Genomic DNA, 21,859 nt, shown 5'->3' with positions numbered 1-21,859 from the left:
CACAACTTTTGTACAATGGACACAATAACAATCGCACAAATTATCATCAACAGTGGAGAACGTTAACAATATAACGTTTATACTCAGCCATGCTGAGAACGTCACAGCGGCCCAGGCACTTCATCGCCTAACTGTTTCCCTCCAAATTTCCGAATCTTCTTGCTGAGTAGCGCAGGACTTCTTTGGCTCTATTCCCGGAGCTCCTGGACATTTCAATGTCGAAATAAAATCCCAACTCAATTGAACATCGGCCAGTTCAGAGCGGATTAAAAAAAAAAAAGGACCTCCCACCGCGTGGTGAGGCAACGCGATCAAAGATGGAGAGCAGATGGACGGGACGTCGTTTCTGCTTGCGATGGTCCAGCTCATGACGCCGCGTGTGGCGTAAGTTTGCGTAGAAGACGCAGGGAGCGGCATGCCGTTTACTTAGGGCCGACGTCTATTTAGAGCTCAGCAGAGCCGCGTTCCCTGGACTCAAGACGGCGTCAAGACAATGGCGGGGGCTAAGGGGCACCCTAGAAAATTAATTGGCGCCGCAAGCACGGCTCACTTAACATGCCGCGCCAGCTGCGCAGCCGATGCGCGCACCGCCCGCTATGCCTCTGGAATAACGGCACGCGCCTGGCGCGTACTTCCTTCGCTTCCCCAACAAGAGTGCAAACCTACTCGAGGAGGCAGTTCAAGCTTCTCTGCCGAATCCTGGGAGGTTCAAATGAATCCGCGGAGACGCGGTGGACAAGAAGCGCGGGGCCTTCCTAAGCCGTCGAACCACTTGAGCCTTTTTCAGAGTAAGCTCTCGAAAGTTTTCTCTGCGCGCCTGTACTTTCCCTCGCGTTGCCATGGTAACTGGGGACAATGCATTGCGCCATCTGTCTCCGGCGACTGCTACCTCTCGTGGTTCGTCGTTGTGGCCCTATTAGAGTTCGCGAACAAGCAGGCTTATCCGGGCGCTTCAGCTACGGATGCCGATAGTCATAACGACAGCGATAAATTTACGTAGCGAGGCCGCATCAAGCGATGCGTCACTGGTCTCGAGATCGGATCCTCTATTGTGAACATATGATGAGCTGTACATAAAGCTAATTGAAATATTGATCTGAGATTGGTCATCGCAGAAAAGCTTACGCGGGTTTGCCAGATGGCAAAAAGATAGGGTAGTGTCTCTGTGAAACGGGCCTGCATGTGTGTATTTAACTCCATTATGACGTTATTCCGCGTGTGAACGCAAGTGAAAAAAATTAAAAGAACTTATTCTCTCATTTCGAGCCTCCCTTTCGTCATTTACTTGGAATTTACGTAAGGAAGTCTATACCGGGTGTTTCATTAGGTAGTCGCTATACTAACACGCACACACACACACACACACACACAAAAAAAAACGATAACGTCAGCACAACATTATTTGTAACCCAATTCCTTAAATCATTTTTTTCGACAATCCCTGATATGTCTCATTTATGCTACACGAGTGATAGTTAAATGCATGATTTGGAGGCGCACTTGTCAATTTTAAGTGTTCATGACACTATCAGGATCGACATCTGCTAATGATAAAGCTGCTAAACCTCCGATTGTCGCATCGCCGCAGCACAGGGTCTGAAACCCAGCGCAACAGCTTCAAAACTCCTATGACCGTGAACTATGCATCGCTCTCAAGTCTTGTATCATCACACGAGTCGCGAGTGCTGAACGGCCACAGAAAAAAAAGGTAAACGAAGACAGGAAATAAAGGAAGTTATATACTATACATATGCTCGCAAAAAACGAGCAAACTTCCCCTAGACAACAGATTTATCCCCCTACACGCTCCCTGAGTGCAGGGCCATCAGCTCTCGCCTTTTGCCGACTTCCTGCATCTCGTCAGGCGCTGGTGCCACCCCCCCCCCCCTTCCTGCTTCTCTTTTCCGGTACGCCGATGGCGGTGAACGACAAAGGACCCCAAAGGTGCACAAGGCACATTCTCTACCCGCAGCTCTCCGGTTTTTTTTTTTTCTCTCTTATATTTGGTCAGCATACAATGTTGCACGCCACCCCCCCCCCCCCCCTTCCTGGGTTCTTTTTCTTTAACGTTTATCGTCTTCTTCTTCTGTTCTTCCCTGGTGCCATTTTTTTTTTCGTCCCCGCTTTGTCGTACGCTTGCCGACGCGGCTAGCTGCGTTGCCTGCTTCCACGGGACCCGCCCGGTTACAATGGCTGCGCATTCCGTATCTTCCGGGCGTGTTCCGGCGGCGCAGCGCTGCTGCAGCTCCGGGGGATTGCATCTTTCCTGCACGCAAATCAGTTTCCTATTCCCCGACGAGGGAGTCACAATGCGAGCCTGCATCGACTCCGAGCTTACCGCGCCTGCACACAGCGAGGCTTCTCCGAGGCCTTGACAAAAGCGAGAACAACAAGTAGCAAGCAGCGAGGTAGAACAGGATATAAAGAAAGGTTTCGACCCTTCTGCCCCTGAGTGTCTGGGGGATATCGATGGTGCTGCGTCGCTGCGTACAGGCCTCACCTGAAGGGGCCCCGGTCTTTATAAATATCGGCTTTGCGTGTCCGTGAAAAGGGACGCAATCTATCTCGCTACTGGCTTTCTCTCTTTCTTTTTTCTCAGTTTGACTTGCGTTTGCAGGCGACTCGCTCGGCTCGTATTCGTCATGGTCACTCTGGCGAACCAATGTGGCGCTGCGCGTCCGAATTGGTCCGAATGCAGCAACGGTTGCCCACGGCCCACCCACGGCCCATCATTCGCAGGCAGTGCCGGATTTGGACGCGCGCGGTGGTCCGTTAGGTTCTGTGCTTCCTTGCGCTTGCGCCTCCTCGATACGCAGCATTCTTTATCGGTGACAAGTAATGTACCGGATTTGTCACGGCCAATAGTGGCAACACGCTTCGTTGCTGGAAGAACGTCCTTCGTGTTGGCTGACTTCGAGGCAATATGTTCGTGGAGATCGGCAGCAATTTTCTTTACAAAATGCAGGGGAAGGCGAATTTCAGCATGCCGTCTGTGTCATTTTGCTTACTACACGGCCGACATGCATCTTGGTGCCGCAGCGACAAGAACAGTACTGTCGCGTTTGCTATTTTTCGCTTGACTATCATTCAGCGTTGCTTTACGTTTGCATTTTTGTATCCACTGCTACTGATTAAGCTGAGTTTCACAACTAGATATCAAACACGTGCTGTAGTCTTTAAAAACCGTACGGGGTGTTGGGTGCCGCGATTAGTTGCCGCGAAGCTTCATTACGCCAACCGGAATTCGGATTTACATTTTCTGACAGTCGTCATCACATGATCAGCCCATTTTATGCTTAGTACAGTATACGAAGGCGCTTCCTGCCGATCTCAACTTAGCCGTGCGTTACTTCAGCCAACCCCATCATCTATTGCCTCCGAATTTTTTTATCACTCAACCGAATACCCACCCTACCTCGAATGCGTGTCCCTTTCCTTGGCAACCATTCTGTCACTCGGCTTCACAAATGTTCTGTTACACGGCTTCACCAACTGCATTTATTCCTCTTAATGTCATTGTTAATGTCTCCCTCGGGATCAACTCGGATATCGACTGCACTCATTTGCTCTCGAATTCACGCTACCATCTTAGCAGCAACCATTTTATGTTGGATCAGCCCTCGCACAGCCCTTGGCTACTTCCCGAGCTATTTCGCTATATTCCAAGCTCGAACGTTGTACTCATTCGCAGCTTACGTGACCTAAGTGCTCAGGGATTCAGCGCAGGATTCAGCATGACTGCCAGAATAGGTGTAGCCGAGCATGCATAGCTCGAAGCGTGGTTTAACGTGTAACGTGTGCATTCCAATAAATTATTGTGGTGCTGCTGTGCCCTAAATTATGGCACGTGTTATTATATGCTATAGGAAATGTAATTTCAAAAACTCATGTCATGCAGGTTACCCTGATGCTCCCTGAGCCCTGAGCTTGTCCCCTGTACCAATATGCCGAGACCCAGCTTGAGGGTTGTTCCTTTTTTTCTCTCTTTGCAGATTTTCACGAAAATTCCAGCGCTAACAAAAGTAATTTCTTTCGTCGACATCTCGTTCACGTATCACATCATCACAGACTATGTATATTACAGGAAATATTCGTTGTCAATTCAATGACCGTATTTGAATAAAAGCTGCAACATGGATGTAAAGTTTATGTTGTGTTCTGAAAGCACAATATCTTTCTTTTTCATTTCTTTTTGACAATGTCAACTTCATGTGCCAGAAATTTTGCGTGCAAGCTAAAGAAATGTTTACGCCTATTCTTTTCTTTCCAGCGGGCATTCCACTCAGGGTCTCATTCGCTCCCCCAATCCTGAGGTTCCTTCTAACGTAAGTGTCGTTCTACTTTCATACATCATTGTCAATGCACTGATGCCCCAAGGGCTCCTATGCGCATCTTTTTTGTGACGTTCGCTGACAGCTTTCGATGTATATAGACATATAATCGACATAAATTAATGACATCATTGCTGCTACAACAGCTAACAGCTCGAAGCATTGTCAAGCTGTTTCCGTCTGACCGTCCGCCGTACCCTTCCATACGCCACCGCATCCGTCACCGAGCCACACCCTCACCTCAACACTTCCTCAGCCTCAACTCTAGGTTCGCCGCTTCGCAAAAGAGAAAAGCTGAAATAACATAGTTGGTGTCTTGGTTCATATATCCCCAAAACGTTTTAACCGCCATCTAGGAATCGAACTTGCGCTTCTACAGCAATGGGAAGTTGGGAGTCGCATTAGCTAACCACTGGGGAGCCACGCAAATTTTGCGTGTTGTTGGTTTTTGAAGAGTTTCGTGCGCGCAACAAGTGCTCTGGTAGCGGCGGCGTCTGAGCATGCATCTCGGAAGCCCCAAGGGGCAGTGCTACGGCGGGCGAAGACGACGCTACACTCGCCTCGCGAAGCGCATTTATTCAAATGACGGCCGCGTCCACTGCGTAGGAGAATCTAGGACCGCAGTAGAAGAGTGATTGGACTTTGTTGATGTTGTGATTCGGTGCCGACCTTTACTTTAATTGCTTTTAAGTCAATTCATTTGTCTTTTAAATCTCTATATTGAAAGGAGTAGCCGGAGCCAATTAAAGGCGACATCTCCTAAGTACCATATAATAAAGAATGGTAGGATGTACAGGATGGTTAACCACGGCCGGATGAGAACAACGACGTATGGTTTGCCATCCATATGGCGCTCCTCAAACTATCTCTTATATTCTGCTTAATTAGTTAATTACCTTAGATCACTTAGTCAAAAATTTTTATATTCACTGTCGGGCCAAGTGCATTTCGTTACGTTGTAGAGAGGTTCAGAAACGACTGATACGATTTTTTTTTGTGGCAGCGCACATGCTGCGTGGTGTTCTTTCCGGCGCTTAAAAAAAAGCCCGCGAAATATGAAATAAAACTACGTGACTGGCGCTCATGCGCTATCGTATTGGAAGGTCCTCAACCGTGGTTCGAGTCTATCGCTTATCAGGGACGACGGCGCTTCCTTCCCATGTGCCACCGTCAATGGTGCTGACGCACTGTGAAGCCGATGCCTAGAGCCACGGCCACTCGCTCCGCCGCGATCCGCGCGCACAGTTCCTTCGTTCGAAGTATTCTGGTAACCGCAGTCGACCTGGGCGCTTTGACGGATAAGTGGAGGCGTAAAGCCCCTCTATAATACTACCGCTGTGATGAAGAGGCTTCACGTAAACGCAAGTGGCATGAGCGGCGGCAAGGTACAGACAGCTGGTGGCGCAGAGCTTAACCAGCCAAACACAGAGCGTCTATTGCTGTAACCATGTGTAAAACATTTTAAACATTTAAAGAGACAATGTGTTCACGATTGTGCTCCTGCCGGAAATTAACACCAGCAGCAAAGTAGAATACACTTGGTTACTGCTATATTAGCTCGGCGTTCGTCTGGTTGAGCTCTGTGCCACCAGGTGGCTGCACCGTGCAGGGTGTTCACGTTTGCACCTCCACTCATCCGGCAAAACGCCCAGGGCCGGTACGCTAGCGCTTGCGTTTACGCGAATACCGGGCGCGCTAAAGCTCTCTACTGTGGTAGTAATCCTTCGGCGAGAAGTCAGGTCCACAAACGCGTAGATGCTGGCGCCGATCGGATACCGACCGCCAGATGCGCTGCAGCCACACAATTCACACGTTGCTTGCAGAGGGACGCGATGTCGCGGCTTGGCGTGTTGACGATCGCTAGCCCACAACATAACAACGGTGATCCATCAATTGCACTCGCGGAAAGGAAGTTCGAGACGAGCACTGACCGCGCAGCTCACGTCCATACGGAGAACGTGGTAACACCAAGCAGACGACACTTGCGATTTGCCGGGACTGCTTGAGTGTAGTGAGAAATTGTCGTTGTGTATCTTTCGGTTACTTTTTTTTTATAGAAAGCAATTAACCAACATTCCAACTATTACGAACATTTGCTCACCATAAAGGTGAAAAAATTGTAGGTGACGCGAGCTGGGTAGCCAATCGGATAGCTCGCCCAACTGACGTCAATTGGGATAACTGCGTCAATTGGAAGAGGGCGGCTGAAGACTCAGTGAAGCGGCGCCGCTGCGATTGTTAGCGGTGCACATTTTTAAACCCTTATAATAAACTGCACGCTTTACGCGGAACGCTTAAATGCTTCACTTAAAGATCAGAAGTACCTACCCTAACGACTCAGTACGTTTGTACAAAATCGTCAAACTAGTTTTGGGGTTCCTCTAACTATACCACCTAACTCTAACTCTAACTCTAACTATACCAGTGCTGGACGAACAGCCCGCTTTACAGTGGCAAAATTCTTTGTCTCTCCCTCGCTTTTCCCGCTCTTTGGACTGGAGAAAAGTTTCTCCTCTCGAAATCTGATTTCAGATACACTTGTGCTTTACAAAAAAAAAAAAAAATATTTTCGATACACCGGCATGAGAGGTTCGTTGAATGAAAAGCGGGGAACATGTCATGAATTTTGACTGGAATCGACGCGAAACTTAGTAAGAACGTCACGACAGAATTAAACATTGAACTACGGGTATGACTATGCGTAAGGGCAAACTGATCATTGCACTTCAGTACCGTCTAGCACAAAATGACATTTTCAATGATTCTTATTTCTTTAAAAAATAAAAAAATGCACTCTTTATTGAAGGCGCCTAAGCAAAGAAATTTAGCAGTAGCATTGATCGAAATAAAGAAAGGTCATTTCCCTTTAATTATTGAATCTCTTAAATGGCGCATTTGTCTTTCCCAATATTTTTTTATTTAAGTTTATCTAAAGTAATTTTATCACTCATAATTGGTTAGTTAAATAAAGGTAAATGGAGTAAGAATAACTAAATACTTCCAACTTGTACAATTCATACCTCGCGATAATTCTAATTTGTGTGGCTGTCATCCATGCTTGGAATAACAATTCCAATATTCTTGAGCGTTTGTAGTTTATGGTGTTCTATTTCTGCAAAAAAAAAACTTTCGTAACACCCACTGAGGCTTATCATTTATTATCAGTCTGTCTGCTGAGAAAGGGAGGCCCACGCAGGAACAGACATTTATATACAAAATGAATTTTTTTTTCAATTTTCGATAACGAATGTTGCGTGTTTTAACGACTAGATTAAGGTGATTTATTTTGTAGGCTGACACAGACAACGCCCTGCACTACTCGGAATTGTACTTACAGGTTCTCTCCCGACTTAATATGAATTGGCTGTTCCTTACCTTGATAGAAACACGACAGGTATCTCTCTATATGTAGTGATCTTATGTAAAGCAAACTTTTCAGTTGTTGCTTCTGTAGCCACAAATATGAGGCTGAAATCCGCTTTTCAATAATAGCAACCGCTTTAATGCAAGGTCCTCAAGGAGACTTCAGAATGCGTTTACCAGTTACAGACAAAAAGAAAAAGGATAAGAGAATGTCTCAACATTAGCCTTCCGTTTAAAAGTGCTTTGCGGCTAATATGTAAATGACTCACTACATTCGCGAATTTTCCACATTCGGAAGCGTAAAAAAAGAAAAGAAACGCGGTCTCGCTAATTCTAGCGCACCTCCGGCAAAGCCATGCACCAGCGACGACAAGAACACGCCAAAGACCCAGCGCCGGGTCGTTCGACGTACCTTCGCAGTTTCTCGGAGAATCACGCCGGCGCAATTTCGATTTGCGCAGATGCAACGAAAATGCACCGGAATAGCAGGTATACGAGTGGGTGTACCACCCCGATCGCGTCGTCATCTTTCCCGCAAGAGCGTGCGCACGCATCTCTTCTCTGAACTTGCAAAAAAAAAAAAAACATAAGAAACGGGCCTCTGGCTTTCGATTGCTTCTACCGTCCGCAGTGCGTCCGTGATGCAAGTAGGAGTGCTACTTTGGCGAGGTCTCGCTCTTCGGAAGGTTTCTAATGATTGCTTGAATGGGCACTTCATTTTGGCGCCATTCAAGCGGGGGACCACCCCTCGGCGCAGGGCCCAGCGTCTAGTCCGGCGTCCATTGATGGCACGAAAGAAAGACTCACCGTCCCAACGACCTCCGCAGCCGAGAACCCATTTTCACCGCGGGGACAAAGTTTGGCTCCCCACTTCCCCATTCTCGCGTCCCTGGCCGTTCTGATTGCCGTATTTAGTTTCCCTCGCTTGAGTTCCTCTATATCTTTCACTACGCCGTTCGTTTCTTCCTGGCAGAAAAAGAAAAGACAGGAGAAAGTAACCTGCAGTGCACATAACCTTGGGCCCTTCTTACGGCCAGGTTTAGTCAGATTGCTCTGTCATATTTCTTTATGTAGAATAATCAGTTTCGAAATTACAAAGCAATATATATATATATATATATATATATATATATATATGAAGCGTCGCAGAAGTCCTGGTGCATTGTCCTTATGAGAAAGAAAATGTTAGCGGACTATTACGCAATTCTACAATACGGCGAATTTCGCTATGCTCGAGGAGCATGTTCAGTAGTTGAATATTTCCTTCTGGTCCCGGGATCGAACCAAAACACTGCCTTTCAAGGAAATTTTTTCTGTGCCAGGCAGCTCGGAATTCGGCTATTTTTATAGCATCACGTCAGGTAACACTGCATTCGAACTCTTTGGTAACGTAAAATAAGAAAAAATAATAGTTACTAGGGAGCTTTAGTTTTTCTCCTTAAACGTATTATCCTTGTGGAATAAACGTATTACCGCTGAAGTCTACCGGAGACGAGAACGCGATCTGGCGCGTTGGTGGCGCCACCATGTGTCACAGAGTTTAACCAAAGAAGACACAACTATTGGTGTAGTAACCAAGTATATAATTTCACTCAGCCGCTGATGCCAGTTTTCGATAGCAACAAAAAGACGGGTCAATGCATTCTTGTTGGACAAAGCGTCACAAGATGTCGCTAGCGGTGTTGTTGCTGTACTGTAGCTGCAGCTCACGTCTCCGGCGACCCAGTATTCCGTCTAAGTTAGTACGTTTACGGACAAGTTCAAACTACATTGTCATTAGTTGGGTGCGAACAAACAGCCCCGCGGGTGTGAGACGGGTGCTCCACCAGCACTCTATAGTATAACCGCACTGCACTGCACCCAAAAAAAAAAATTAAAAGAAAAGAAAAGAAAAAGAAAATGTATTGTTGTTCTATATCCTTAGTCTTAGCAGGTCACATTCAAAGCATGTCATCAAAAAACATGAAATCCTTGTTTTTCGTGGTTGAAATTAAACTTCAAACGTAGTTGATGTAGTGTCAACTATGAAGGGTGCGTGGGCTACGCCTGTCGTTTACCAGCGCCATCAAGCGGAACGCGCAGAAAAGAATTATAATCAGTCGCGTCGCCCAGAAGATTTACAATGCCGTGCTCTAGGGTATCTCGATGCGCATGGTCCGGGCCACCCGCGTACCTGTGGTGTACACGAAACGTATGCATCCGCTGAAGCCCAAGTTCGGCCGAGAAGGCTTCGACTCCTCGAATCGCTACGCGCGCAAGTGTGCCTGTGCCTGTCGTTATAGCGCCAGAGAGACTGCACTGACGGCGGTGCGGAATCTACAAAGTGTATGAGTGGGGTCGTCTGCACACGCGTACGCATGTATGCACTCATGTATTCGTATACACATGCCAGACTGTTCTTTAAATTGTATATATTATATTGTGTAAAGCAGACCAACATTATGTGTTAATTTAGAGTTCACGTGAAGTCGTTACATTGCCTACTTGCTTTCTGGCGAAAAGAAAACCACGTTCACAAATTATCAATGTAATTCAGAGTAGTGTATAACGTGAAAATCACCCGCCGTGGTTGCTCAGTGGCTATGGTGTTGGGCTGCTGAGCACGAGGTCGCGGGATCGAATCCCGGCCACGGCGGCCGCATTTCGATGGGGGCGAAATGCGAAAACACCCGTGTGCTTAGATTTAGGTGCACGTTAAAGAACCCCAGGCGGTCAAAATTTCCGGAGTCCTCCACTACGGCGTGCCTCATAATCAGAAAGTGGTTTTGGCACGTAAAACCCCAAATATTATTAACGTGAAAATTTTCTTTAGTTTTATGTTTTATAGATGCAGTTTACAGAATTTAACATGGCTGGTTATTCTTGACTTGCGATTTTGTAAACGGGATTTGTTATCGTCGTTATTATTGATATGTCGCAATTTTGGTGAAAAAAAATTTAGAATTTAAGAATCGGGTCCATTGAATATCGGTAGCTCTTTAATTGCTTCTTTCATATGCGACGACTATTATAAAATTCGGTGCAATATATACCTAGTTAGAGAGTTTCGTCATTCCCACGTATATAAATAGTGGATGTCGGGGTAAATTTCCTGTTCACAGTTATCGCTCCAAAATACAGCTTGTGGGTTAAACTGCGCTAGGCAATCCAACCGTGTGTCTTCTTCGCAATTTATGGACGTGTCTATAGCACTCTATTTTGACCCGCCGATCCAGTGTCTCTGTTTTCCCAGGAAGGCGAACTTTTCGACAAGTACGATCACTTGGTCTCGACAGCATTCTTTATGACTCCTGGTATTGTGCTCACGATGTCAACAAACCGTCACCAAATTCGATGAAAGCAGCAAGGACCACGCTTCTCATTTCTTTTACATTTCTCAACCATTCATTTTTCAAAGAAAAGATAGATAAAGAAAGGGCAGTCACGAAACGTTCCCGAAGCAAAAAGAACATAAATGAATCCACTTCTTTGTGTACGATCGCTGTAATCCGGGGATGTGGCCAGACCGCGTCTCCGGTCGCCGTCCGAAATCCATCCATCACGACCTGCGCTGGGCGGACAAGACGCGACGGCGCGATGCTTGATGGCCCGAGCTAGGAAGGTTTAAGATCGAAATGCGGCGTCTCTCTCTCTCTATCTCTTTCTTTCTCCGCCCCGTTCCTTCCATTCTTGTATACTTCGCGGATTCGAATACATTCCAGCCAGGCACTGGCGACAGCGGAAACAGCAGAGCAATGTCCAAGTAACTGGCGGCAAAATCAGCCTTTAAACAGACACGGGAAATAACGCTGTGGGCCATCCCATTTCGACAGACAATGATATAGCGTTCGCCACTAGAAGACTTAAGTTTTCTTCCTGAAGCAGTATAGGAAGTGGATCGGCGTGTTTTGTGTATTGGCTGCCGCGGGGTTCCTGCAGGCGGCAGTACAGCGCAGCTGCGCTTAAAGAAGCGATTGTAGTTGAAGGTAAATAATACGTATGAGATCGGGCTCACAGCGGATTCATTACAAGTCTTTAGAGCGCGGAGGAAACCGAGAAAGTCGAATTAAAGCAATCGCGTTTGTTTTAGCTCTCCGCGTCCTGTGTAATGCGGCGGAACTGTTATTAAACAGTTGGAGCTTTAGGTTCGTCCTTTTTATACTGTCGTCCCTAGATCATATGTGGATGAAAGGGCCATGGGGTGGATTGTGAGGATTATGGGTTTTCAGGCATTCTAAGCTAATTTGTTCATGCGTCTGGAGGCCTGATCAGGCCTGGAGTGTGGCCTGATCCCGGTGACCAGAACCGGTAACGCACTCCCTCACCAGAGCAGGATTGGCCACCCTGGTGCAGTACTTGGCCACACCCTCCTATATGAACACAACAATCAAACCCCGGCCCTCAGTTCCCAGCAGCTGCTAAGCAACTGACCACGGCGGCGGTCAGACCTGCGACGCTGCAGAGGGTGCTAAGAATCAGCAGGCTGGAGACAAGGCAATGGGGTAGTATGGCATAGGCACTAGGAATAGCAGGGGAGAGTTATTAGTAGAGTTTGCGGCAAAGAATAATATGCGGATAATGAATACCTTCTTCCGCAAGCGAGATAGCCGGAAGTGGACGTGGAGGAGCCCGAACGGCGAGACTAGAAATGAAATAGACTTCATACTCTGCGCTAACCCTGGCATCATACAAGATGTGGACGTGCTCATCAAGGTGCGCTGCAGTGACCATAGTATGGTAAGAACTCGAATTAGCCTAGACCTGAGGAGGGAACGGAAGCAACTGGTACATAAGAAGTCGATCAATGAGTTAGCGGTAAGAGGGAAAATAGAGGAATTCCAGATCAAGCTACAGAACAGGTATTCGGCTTTAACTCAGGAAGAGGACCTTAGTGTTGAAGCAATGAACGACAATCTTGTGGGCATCATTAAGGAGTGTGCAATAGAAGTCGGCGGTAACTCTGTTAGACAGGATACCAGTAAGCTATCGCAGGAGACAAAAGATCTGATCAAGAAATGCCGATGTATGAAAGCCTCTAACCCTACAGCAAGAATAGAACTGGCAGAACTTTCGAAGTTAATCAACAAGCGTAAGACAGCTGACATAAGGAAGTATAATATGGATATAATTGAACATGCTCTCAGGAACGGAGGAAGCCTAAAAGCAGTGAAGAAGAAATTAGGAATCGGCAAGAATCAGCTGTATGCGTTAAGAGACAAAGCTGGTGATATCATTACTAATATGGATGAGATAGTTCAAGTGGCTGAGGAGTTCTATAGAGATTTATACAGTACCAGTGGCACCCACGACGATAATGGAAGAGATAATAGTCTAGAGAAATTCGAAATCCAACAGGTAACGCCGGAAGAAGCAAAGAAAGCCTTGGGAGCTATGCAAAGGGGGAAGGCAGCTGGGGAGGATCAGGTAACAGCAGATTTGTTGAAGGATGGTGGGCAGATTGTTCTAGAGAAACTGGCCCCCCTGTATACCCAATGCCTCATGACTTCGAGCGTACCAGAATCTTGGAAAAACGCTAACATAATCCTAATCCATTAGAAAGGGGACGCCAAAGACTTGAAAAATTATAGACCGATCAGTTTACTGTCCGTTGCCTACAAAGTATTTACTAAGGTAATTGCAAACAGAATCAGGAACACCTTAGACTTCCGTCAACCAAAGGACCAGGCAGGATTCCGCAAAGGCTACTCAACGATAGACCATATTCACACTATCAATCAGGTGATAGAAAAATGTGCGGAATATAACCAACCTATATATATAGCTTTCATTGATTACGAGAAAGCGTTTGATTCAGTCGAAACCTCAGCAGTCATGCAGGCATTGCGGAATCAGGGTGTAGACGAGCCGTATGAAAAAATACTGAAAGATATCTATAGCGGGTCCACAGCCACCGTAGTCCTCCATAAAGAAAGCAACAAAATCCCAATAAAGAAAGGTGTCAGGCAGGGAGATACGATCTCTCCAATGCTCTTCACAGCGTGTTTACAGGAGGTATTCAGAGACCTGGATTGGGAAGCATTGGGGATAAGAGTTTATGGAGAATACCTTATTAACTTGCGATTCGCTGATGATATTGCCTTGCTTAGTAACTCAGGGTACGAACTGCAACGCATGCTCACTGACCTGGAGAGGCAAAGCCGAAGGGTGGGTCTAAAAATTAATCTGCAGAAAACTAAAGTAATGTTTAACAGTCTCGGAAGAGCAGAGCAGTTTACAATAGGTAGTGAGGCACTGGAAGTGGTAAGGGAATACATCTACTTAGGACAGGTAGTGACTGCGGATCCAGATCATGAGGCTGAAATAATCAGAAGAATAAGAATGGGCTGGGGTGCGTTTGGCAAGCATTCTGAGATCATGAACAGCAGGTTGCCATTATCCCTCAAGAGAAAAGTTTATAACAGCTGTGTCTTACCAGTACTCACGTACGGGGCAGAAACCTCGAGGCTGACGAAAAGGGTTCTACTTAAATTGAGGACGACGCAACGAGCTATGGAAAGAAGAATGATAGGTGTAACGTTAAGGGATAAGAAAAGAGCAGATTGGGTGAGGGAACAAACGCGAGTTAATGATATCTTAGTTGAAATCAAGAAAAAGAAATTGGGGCATGGGCAGGACACGTAATGAGGAGGGAAGATAACCGATGGTCATTAAGAGTTACGGAATGGATCCCAAGGGAAGGGAAGCGTAGCAGAGGGCGGCAGAAAGTTAGGTGGGCGGATGAGATTAAGAAGTTTGCAGGGACAACATGGCCACAATTAGTACATGACCGGGGTAGTTGGAAAAGTACGGGAGAGGCCTTTGCCCTGCAGTGGGCATAACCAGGCTGATGATGATGATCACATACAGAAGCGCGCTCTCGAAGAATGTTTCTTGGACGTCCGAGTTGGGTAGGATGATAGCCGCGAGTGAGGCGCAGTGGCTCCGGTTGTCGCTGGAACCTTAATGAGGTCGTTGTGCCGGTTACGTTGCAGTCCTGGACAGGTGCAAAGTAAGTGGTTCAAGCCGGCGCGGGAGTTTTGTGCGCAGTGATATCAGCTGCTGTCGCTCTCCGCGATGTGCGTTGTCCGTACGGAAACGTTGGGACTCGACGTGCATTTCGCGCCGTACTTTCAGAACGCTTAAAATATCGCCTGCTCAAAATTATATGCGCGTAGGTGCCACAACTATAGAGTGGTTGCTTGATGATGATGATGATGATGATGACGATTTATTGGCGTCCGCTTTGAAACGGGGCGGCAACAAATAGGCAACTAACCTGCTTGAGTTCATCAGGTGTGCCATGCACGCTTTCCCTTCTAGCATTTAGACATACGTCTCCCTAATCTTTTTTTTTTTCTTTTCCTCGAAACTTATCCGTGCACCTTGCACCGCTACGTTGGCTTGCAACGTATCGGGTTGTATCAATGACTTCTCTGTTTTTTTTTTCTTTTGTGTGTGTGTGTGTGTGTGTGTGTGTGTGTGTGTGTGTGTGTGTGTGTGTGTGTGTGTGTGTGTGTGTGTGTGTGTGTGTGTGTGTGTGTGTGTGTGTGTGTGTGTGTGTGTGTGTGTGTGTGTGTGTGTGTGTGTGTGTATTTTTTTCACCGATACTCTAAACGTCTCTCGCTTGCGATAGGGTGCAAAACTGGTCGAATTGGTTGATCTTCATGGTAAAAGCAGCGCAAGAAAGGCAGCATGCACAAGACAGAGAAATACACGGGACAGGCGCTGAACTAACAACTCATGGTGGTCTACAGTTGTTAGCTCAGCGTCTGCCCTGTGTACTTCTCTGTCTTGCGCGGCCGTCCTTTCGTTCTGCGTTTGCCATGACCTCTCTTGCTTATCTCGACTGCTGGGTGGTTGATACTTCCATCAACTTTAAATCCGAGAGCTTCTGGAATGGGTACGTTATCCCAGGGTCTCACTAGATGAATCCCTTCGCATTCCATTAGGATGTGCTCAGTGGTCTCCCGACTTTTGCTGCAGCATACACATATCTCGTTTTGTCGCGAATATTTGCTCCGGTGTGTTTTCGTCCATAGGCAAGCAACTCGAGCCCCAAGTAGCAAGGCACTGCCTTCTGTGTTACCGTACAGCTTTTTCCTTCTCATTTCCTTCCTCCCATTCTTTAATTCTCCATGGCCTTTCCTCTTTCCATTTCTTGCATCCATTCCACTGTCTCCGTTTCTCTCAGTTTTTTTTTATGACTCCTGGTTGTCTATTTACATTTTCAGTTACCCTGTACTTGGTTGCCAACTTTCTCGACCTCTTCCTCCATTCTGTGTCCACGCTTTTCCGGTACGGATATTTGTGGACTTCAGCAGGTCTATAAGTGCCGTCTGCCGAATGGTATGAACACTCCTGCCGCAAAGTTTCTCCAAGGGGAACCAAAATTCAGGTTCTTCTTTTTAACCTTCTTTTTTGCTTGCGCGAATTGCGCATTCTTTTTCTACCTAGTAGTGTGGTCGCTGCCCCATTTTGATCTCCAAAGTGCTTCGTTCCGGATCGCCTTTTGCCATTTCAGTCGACTCTCCTGGGACGAAACTGGCGCGCCCCTGATGACCGAGACTTAAGCAGAAATTTGTAGCGAGAGTTGCCGTAAGAGGGCACAACGCAAGCATGTAGATTAAAACCCCTTTAACTTCGTATAATAGCGACGCTCTCCTCCTCCGCCTTCACTCCTCCTCGTTTCTCCTCTCTTTCACGCTCCTTCCTCGACCGTGGCGCCGCCTACACTGCTCGAGCGTAGCAACGGCGCCAACATGCACTCCTCGCCACTCCGTAGACACTTCTCGAGCAGAAATGGCGCCGATGCATGGCGCGAGGTCCCACGTGATGCCATTAGGCCAATAGCGTCGCGGCATCGGCTTCGGCCAGAGCACGCGAGGAAGAGGTGGCATTCTTCAAAGCGTGGCACTACTTTACGAAGGTTAAGGGGCTGCAATGTAGATTGAACGCGCGTCCGTTAAGACACGAGGCAGCTGTCTACATAAGTGCGCTTGCCCGTTTCGACCTCGCAAAATATTTACGCAAGGTGGAGCTCATTCACAACGAGGAAACAAAACTGTCTATGTGGGCTAGAAGCGCCTAATGAAAGTAAATGTGTCCGTTTGGGAATTTCGAACGTGGACGCCCACGTTTTCTTTCTTTTTTTTACCGTTTTGGCATTATGATCCTGTCCAAATGCGCCCGCAATTGCCGAGTACGAAATCGGTGAAGGCGTGTTCCGCAGCAGAATGAATAGCGCCTTAGCCACCACGACGGCTGAGTATGCGTGCTGTTTCGTCCCCCCAACCTGTTAATGTATTTCAGTGAAACCAACTGCTGAACTTGCGATGAAATATAACCTGATGAAATGTTTGACGCCTTCAGGCACTTGCCTTTCTTTGATATTATTGCATAAGACTACACTACTCGTTGCATGACTAGAGGTCCTCATCGCGCACGTGGAAATTCGAATCAGGCGCTTCTTATTTCCCTCTTTCGAGCCGTGTATACGCACACGGACGTACGTCATAGGAAATACACCGTTTCTTTCTTTTCTTTTTTTTTTACGAGAGCGGTGACAATGGTCACGTGGCTTCGACATCCAATGAGGTATTACAACTTAAAGTCTGGTGCAATACGTGCCAAGACGTTTTTTTTTTTTTTTAATACGAACTACGCCGTAAATGGAGGATTCTAGTACAACTTTGACCACCTTCGCTTATTTACCATGCACGTAAATCTAAACAGATGAGCGGTTTTTTCTTCCTTCTTTTTTTTTTGTTTCCGCCCCGTTGAGGGTATAGTTGAAATGCGGCATTTGCGGGCGTGATCGATCCCGCGACCTCAATCCTAGCGGCGCATCGGCATAGCCCCTATAAGCTACCGCTGCGGGTCAGCGAAGTACAGCGAACGCTACTAAAGCTCACACACACACACACACACACACACACGCATACACACAAAAAACAAAACAAAAAAAAAACATCGCATCGACTCGTGGTCACGGAAGATGGCTACGTAGGTGTAGGCTAAGTGTCCATCGAAGCTGTAGTTAGGAAACGTCTCGAAATGTGCCTCTGTCACGCTACGCGGTCATGTCTCGTTACGGGCACTGACGTGCTATGGGCACGCCATCGGTCATTTCACACCTATACTGCGACTATATAGGAAGCGCAGAGGGCAAATTTTCGTGGTTATGGCCTGACACACGCGAAGTTTTCGTCACTCCTATAAAGGCACCATGTATCTCATCACGCTTGGAAATTATGCAATACGAGACAATCGACAGGCTATAGCTTCGTCTGCAGTGCGTGTAGAGCATTCTTGCTCGCAACTTGAAAACAGTGAGTCATGAAAAGTAGCCAGAGATTGCTATGGTTGTTTGTACGTTCATATTACAATAGAACAACAGACGGTGACTTTACAGGTCACCTTCGGTTCAGCAGGGCAAGGGTCATTCTGCACGCCAACCCTAGCAAAAAAAAAAAAATACAAGAGGCCGCAAAATAAATCTCGCGGCGAGCGTGCAGTGAACCTCCGCGAATATCATGGCAGATGCCTTTGCCCGAGCATTCCGCAAAGATGCCGAGCCGACTGAATAGGACGCGACGCCTTCATCCAAAAAAGAAAAAAAAAAGAAACCGAAATCGCAGCTCATCGCGAGGATTAGCTTCAGTATATAAAACTCGAAATAAATCGTGGCATGCCCCATCCCAATGGCGTAATGCAGGGGGAGAGGTATTCATAGGGGGCGCTGATCAAAACAACTCGGCATAAAATTGAGGAGCAGGAACGAGAGGAAAACGAGATAAATAAAAAGAAAGATCGGAGTAAGCAGGACGGGGATTCGGGGGAACTTCGATTGAAGGCCCGGCGGTGGCATTCAGCTCCGGCAGCAAACTTGGCTGGTCAGTGTGCTTTCGGCTGACCGCGGATGGCAGAAAAGACTCCGTCCGCCGGTGCCCCTCGCGCAGGCGGGCTGCGCATCATTTCTTTTTTTTTCCCCCTTTATTTCGCCGGCCCGCTTGCTTCAACGCCCATGAAAAGATGGTGAAAACAGCAGCGGCTCCCGGATTCCCCCCTAGTCCCGCTTTTGTGCGGGGCCTGATCTCATTCAAGGTAGGTGCATGTGCTGAACCCGTTTGCACCACGCTGGAACCCGGCTAAGGCTCTTGCGTCTCCTTTTCGATACACTCTTTCTTTTATTCTTCTTCTTTTTTGGTGTCTTCGTTCCTCCGTCCTACACGTGGACAGATTGACGTCTGATTTTTTTTTTTTTTTATCTGCGCGGCTCGTTTCCGTTCGTATCGGGTTTGCACAGGCACGAGATTCTGTGGCAGAATCTCAGCTCTTCTGCCTCTTCCTTTTTTTTTTATTTCTCTGTAGAGAGACGTCAGAGACCTTTTCCGCGCATCGCCTAAAGAAAACGTTGTTGGGACGTAAAAGGTGACCTTTGCGTGCAAGAAAGTTCATCTGGTTTGACACCGTGTTCCGAGCAAGTTACCGAGTTGGGAAGGTTTGCGCATCAGTTCATCTTCGTACACTCTAAGAAGAAGAAGACCCTAAGAATTAAGTTCTAATTCTCGCTCTTATGCGTTTTCTTTATTTGGAAGACATATCTTTACGAAGCCTAATATACACACATTGCTAGAGCCACATTGCTCCTATATTGTGTATACCTTATTCAGCTCCGTCGGTAAGGGATGTCGAAAAAAAGCCCATAGCTTGAGAAGTTCAGAGCGTGAGATCCTGTACCATCGAGTGGGATGATGAAAAAAAAAATCGGCTCTTGTAGAAGGAGCATTCCACATTATGCCAAAGAGTAAATCTGTTTACCGCAATTCGCGCCTCGCACCAGGATCTGGCCCCGTATTCAGCAAAAATATATTACGCTAGAATTGTTCGAAAGGGCAGATGCCAGCCCATCGCAATGACAGACATATCAATCGCAAAGGCGGCTAGTCAACGACAGAAAGCACTTACGAACGGAAAACTCTGATTTCAACATCATATGTTCAACAGGGGAAACTGCATGCCTCCCGCCGCATATGTTGAGCACGCTAAACCCAAGCGGAGCTCACAGGCCCTCGAATCCTTCCGTCGCAAGGTGTGTAGAGCGCTAAGGCGATTAACTCAAAGAAAGAGTTCAGAGAAGAAACGATCGAAAGGATGAAGGGAGAAGAGGCGGGCCGCGAGGCGGTATAGCTGAGCTCGAGTAGACGCCGTGTCGCCGAAGGCTAGCGAGCGAGTGAGCAAGGCGACGACGTCAACGTGCGTCAGGAAGAGAGAGAGAGAGAGAGAGAGAGAGAGAGAGAAAGGAAATGGAGGAAGGGTGGCAGGCCATTGACGGAACGGGCGACCGCCGCGTGTCCCAGGGTTCGGGGCCGATCTTTCATCATCGAAGGAGCCACGCTCGAGCACCGGCGCCGAGAGCTGAGAAAACAGGGCGCCTGGCCCGGAGCAATATAAGGCCCGCCGCTGCAGCTCCCGCTGCTGCTTCGGCACGACGACTGAAGGAAAGAAGGAGAGGAGTGCAGGGAAGGGGAGGCTGCGGACAGCCAGCGTACGGCGGGAAATGGCGACATCCGTGTACACGCACAGAAAAGCGCACACGGAATCCCAAGAAAGGAACTGACGGAAAGGACGGGACAGAGAAGCGAGCGAGAGACGGGAGTGAGTGAAGAGACAAGGATTGAGGAACGACAGCGGTTAGAGAACGGAAGCGGGGCAAACAGTGGGCTGGAAAGCTGAAAAAAAGAAAGAGGGGGAAAAGAAAGGTGTGGAGAAAACGACAAGGTCTGCATTGTCAAAGAGTGCGAAAGGATGCGGTGAAAGAATTGGAACCATAGGGACCTAATGGGCGGCAGGAATGAACGAGGTTGTAATGGAGAAAAATAAGACACGTGATCAAGGCGATGACGTTGTCAGGGGTGCGGGAACAAGAGTCGTGCTTCCCTTAGTACAAGTATTGTTCAAGCTGGTTGTACAGTATGGCAGAGCAGAATCCTCAAAGAACCCCCTGCATAAAAAAAAATGACATTCATGTTTAAAGTAGAGCGAGCTTGGCGGTATTATAGGACTGCCGCTGGGGAAGACTGAAGTCAAAATTTAGTGTAAACATTATGCTCTACTAATTAATATGCAGAAAAGGAAAGAGAGAGGCATGAAAAAATGGAAAAAGGCAGGGCGGTTAACCGGAACAAAATATCCGGTTTACTATCCCACATCGGGGAAGTAAAATGCCTTGTAATCAAGGCATAGATTCGAAACAAAGTATGATATCACAATACCATAGCCGCGAACACGCTGACAGAAAACAACACCATAAAAGCAAGAAAATTCGGTGCTCAGAAACAGGCGACAGTCGGTCTAATGAAGGAGTTCCCCTAACAATGTGACAAACAGTAGTGCGGACCGATAGCCAGCAACAGAGTGGGAAGACGGTAGGGAGAGGAAAGGGCCCAGCTTGGCACGGCTGCAGCGATTCTGCTACTCCTTGGCACCGTTCCGCCTCCTTCCGGACGTCGCTCGCAGCGGGAAAAAAGGGGGTTCCGCTGTAGGGTCCGCTTCATTTCCATCCAACCTTGTTCTTGGCCCGCCGGTCGTAGCGCCTTTCATCGAGTTGTTTATTTATGCGCGTGCCATATACGCCACAGCGCGGCGCCGAGGAAAGGACCACAGCTGCGAAGGGGGTGCGCGCAGCCAATAAGGGTGTCGCCGGAACGGAAGTTGGTTCCGCTCCCCATCACACGCCGAGTTGTCGCTTTGCCCTCCTGTCAGTATAGATCTCCTTCGAGACGGAAGCAGCAAAGTGAAAACAAAAGGACCGGGTGCGAGGAACAGCGTGTTCTGGAAGGCGATGGAACGCACTGGAAATACCGTAGGAACTGGTAAAAAGAAAAGAAGAAATAAAACGAGGAAAGAAGAAGCGTAAAGGCGGCACATGCCTGGTAGTCATCGAGCCCTTCTCTCTCAGAAGCCTCGCGCCCTCCGCCGGCTGGTGTTGCCGTTTTCCAGCTCCTGCGTACATATCGAACAGGCCAATATAGCTCGATCACCCCCTACCGACGTGGGCAACAAAGTAGTGTATAGATTCCACGCTGGAGGGCCGAAGTCGAGTCGTCGTAACTTTTTGGCCTGCCACCAAGTTTTCGCCGGCTGCTGGCAGCGTCCGTGACGCCCATATACGGTGGCCCTGAGAC

The 21,859-nt window shown here is 47.6% G+C and overlaps 1 protein-coding gene across 6 annotated transcripts in view; it reads left to right on the top strand.

Moving 5' to 3' along the window:
* The window catches only part of GluClalpha (glycine receptor alpha 1), a 381,181-nt gene that overhangs the window by 115,384 nt on the left and 243,938 nt on the right, over positions 1 to 21,859 (top strand). For all 6 annotated transcript variants that reach the window (XM_075693269.1, XM_075693265.1, XM_075693264.1 and 3 more), the window contains one exon: positions 4,271 to 4,325. The gene's annotated coding sequence lies outside the window, so the exon portion shown is untranslated. The remainder of the gene's footprint in view (positions 1 to 4,270; positions 4,326 to 21,859) is intronic.

Source organism: Dermacentor variabilis, chromosome 5 (assembly GCF_050947875.1).
Source record: "Dermacentor variabilis isolate Ectoservices chromosome 5, ASM5094787v1, whole genome shotgun sequence".
Taxonomy (NCBI): Eukaryota; Metazoa; Arthropoda; class Arachnida; order Ixodida; family Ixodidae; genus Dermacentor; species Dermacentor variabilis.
The sequence above is the reverse complement of the archived record's forward strand: the minus strand, read 5'-3'. Positions and strand labels throughout refer to the sequence as shown.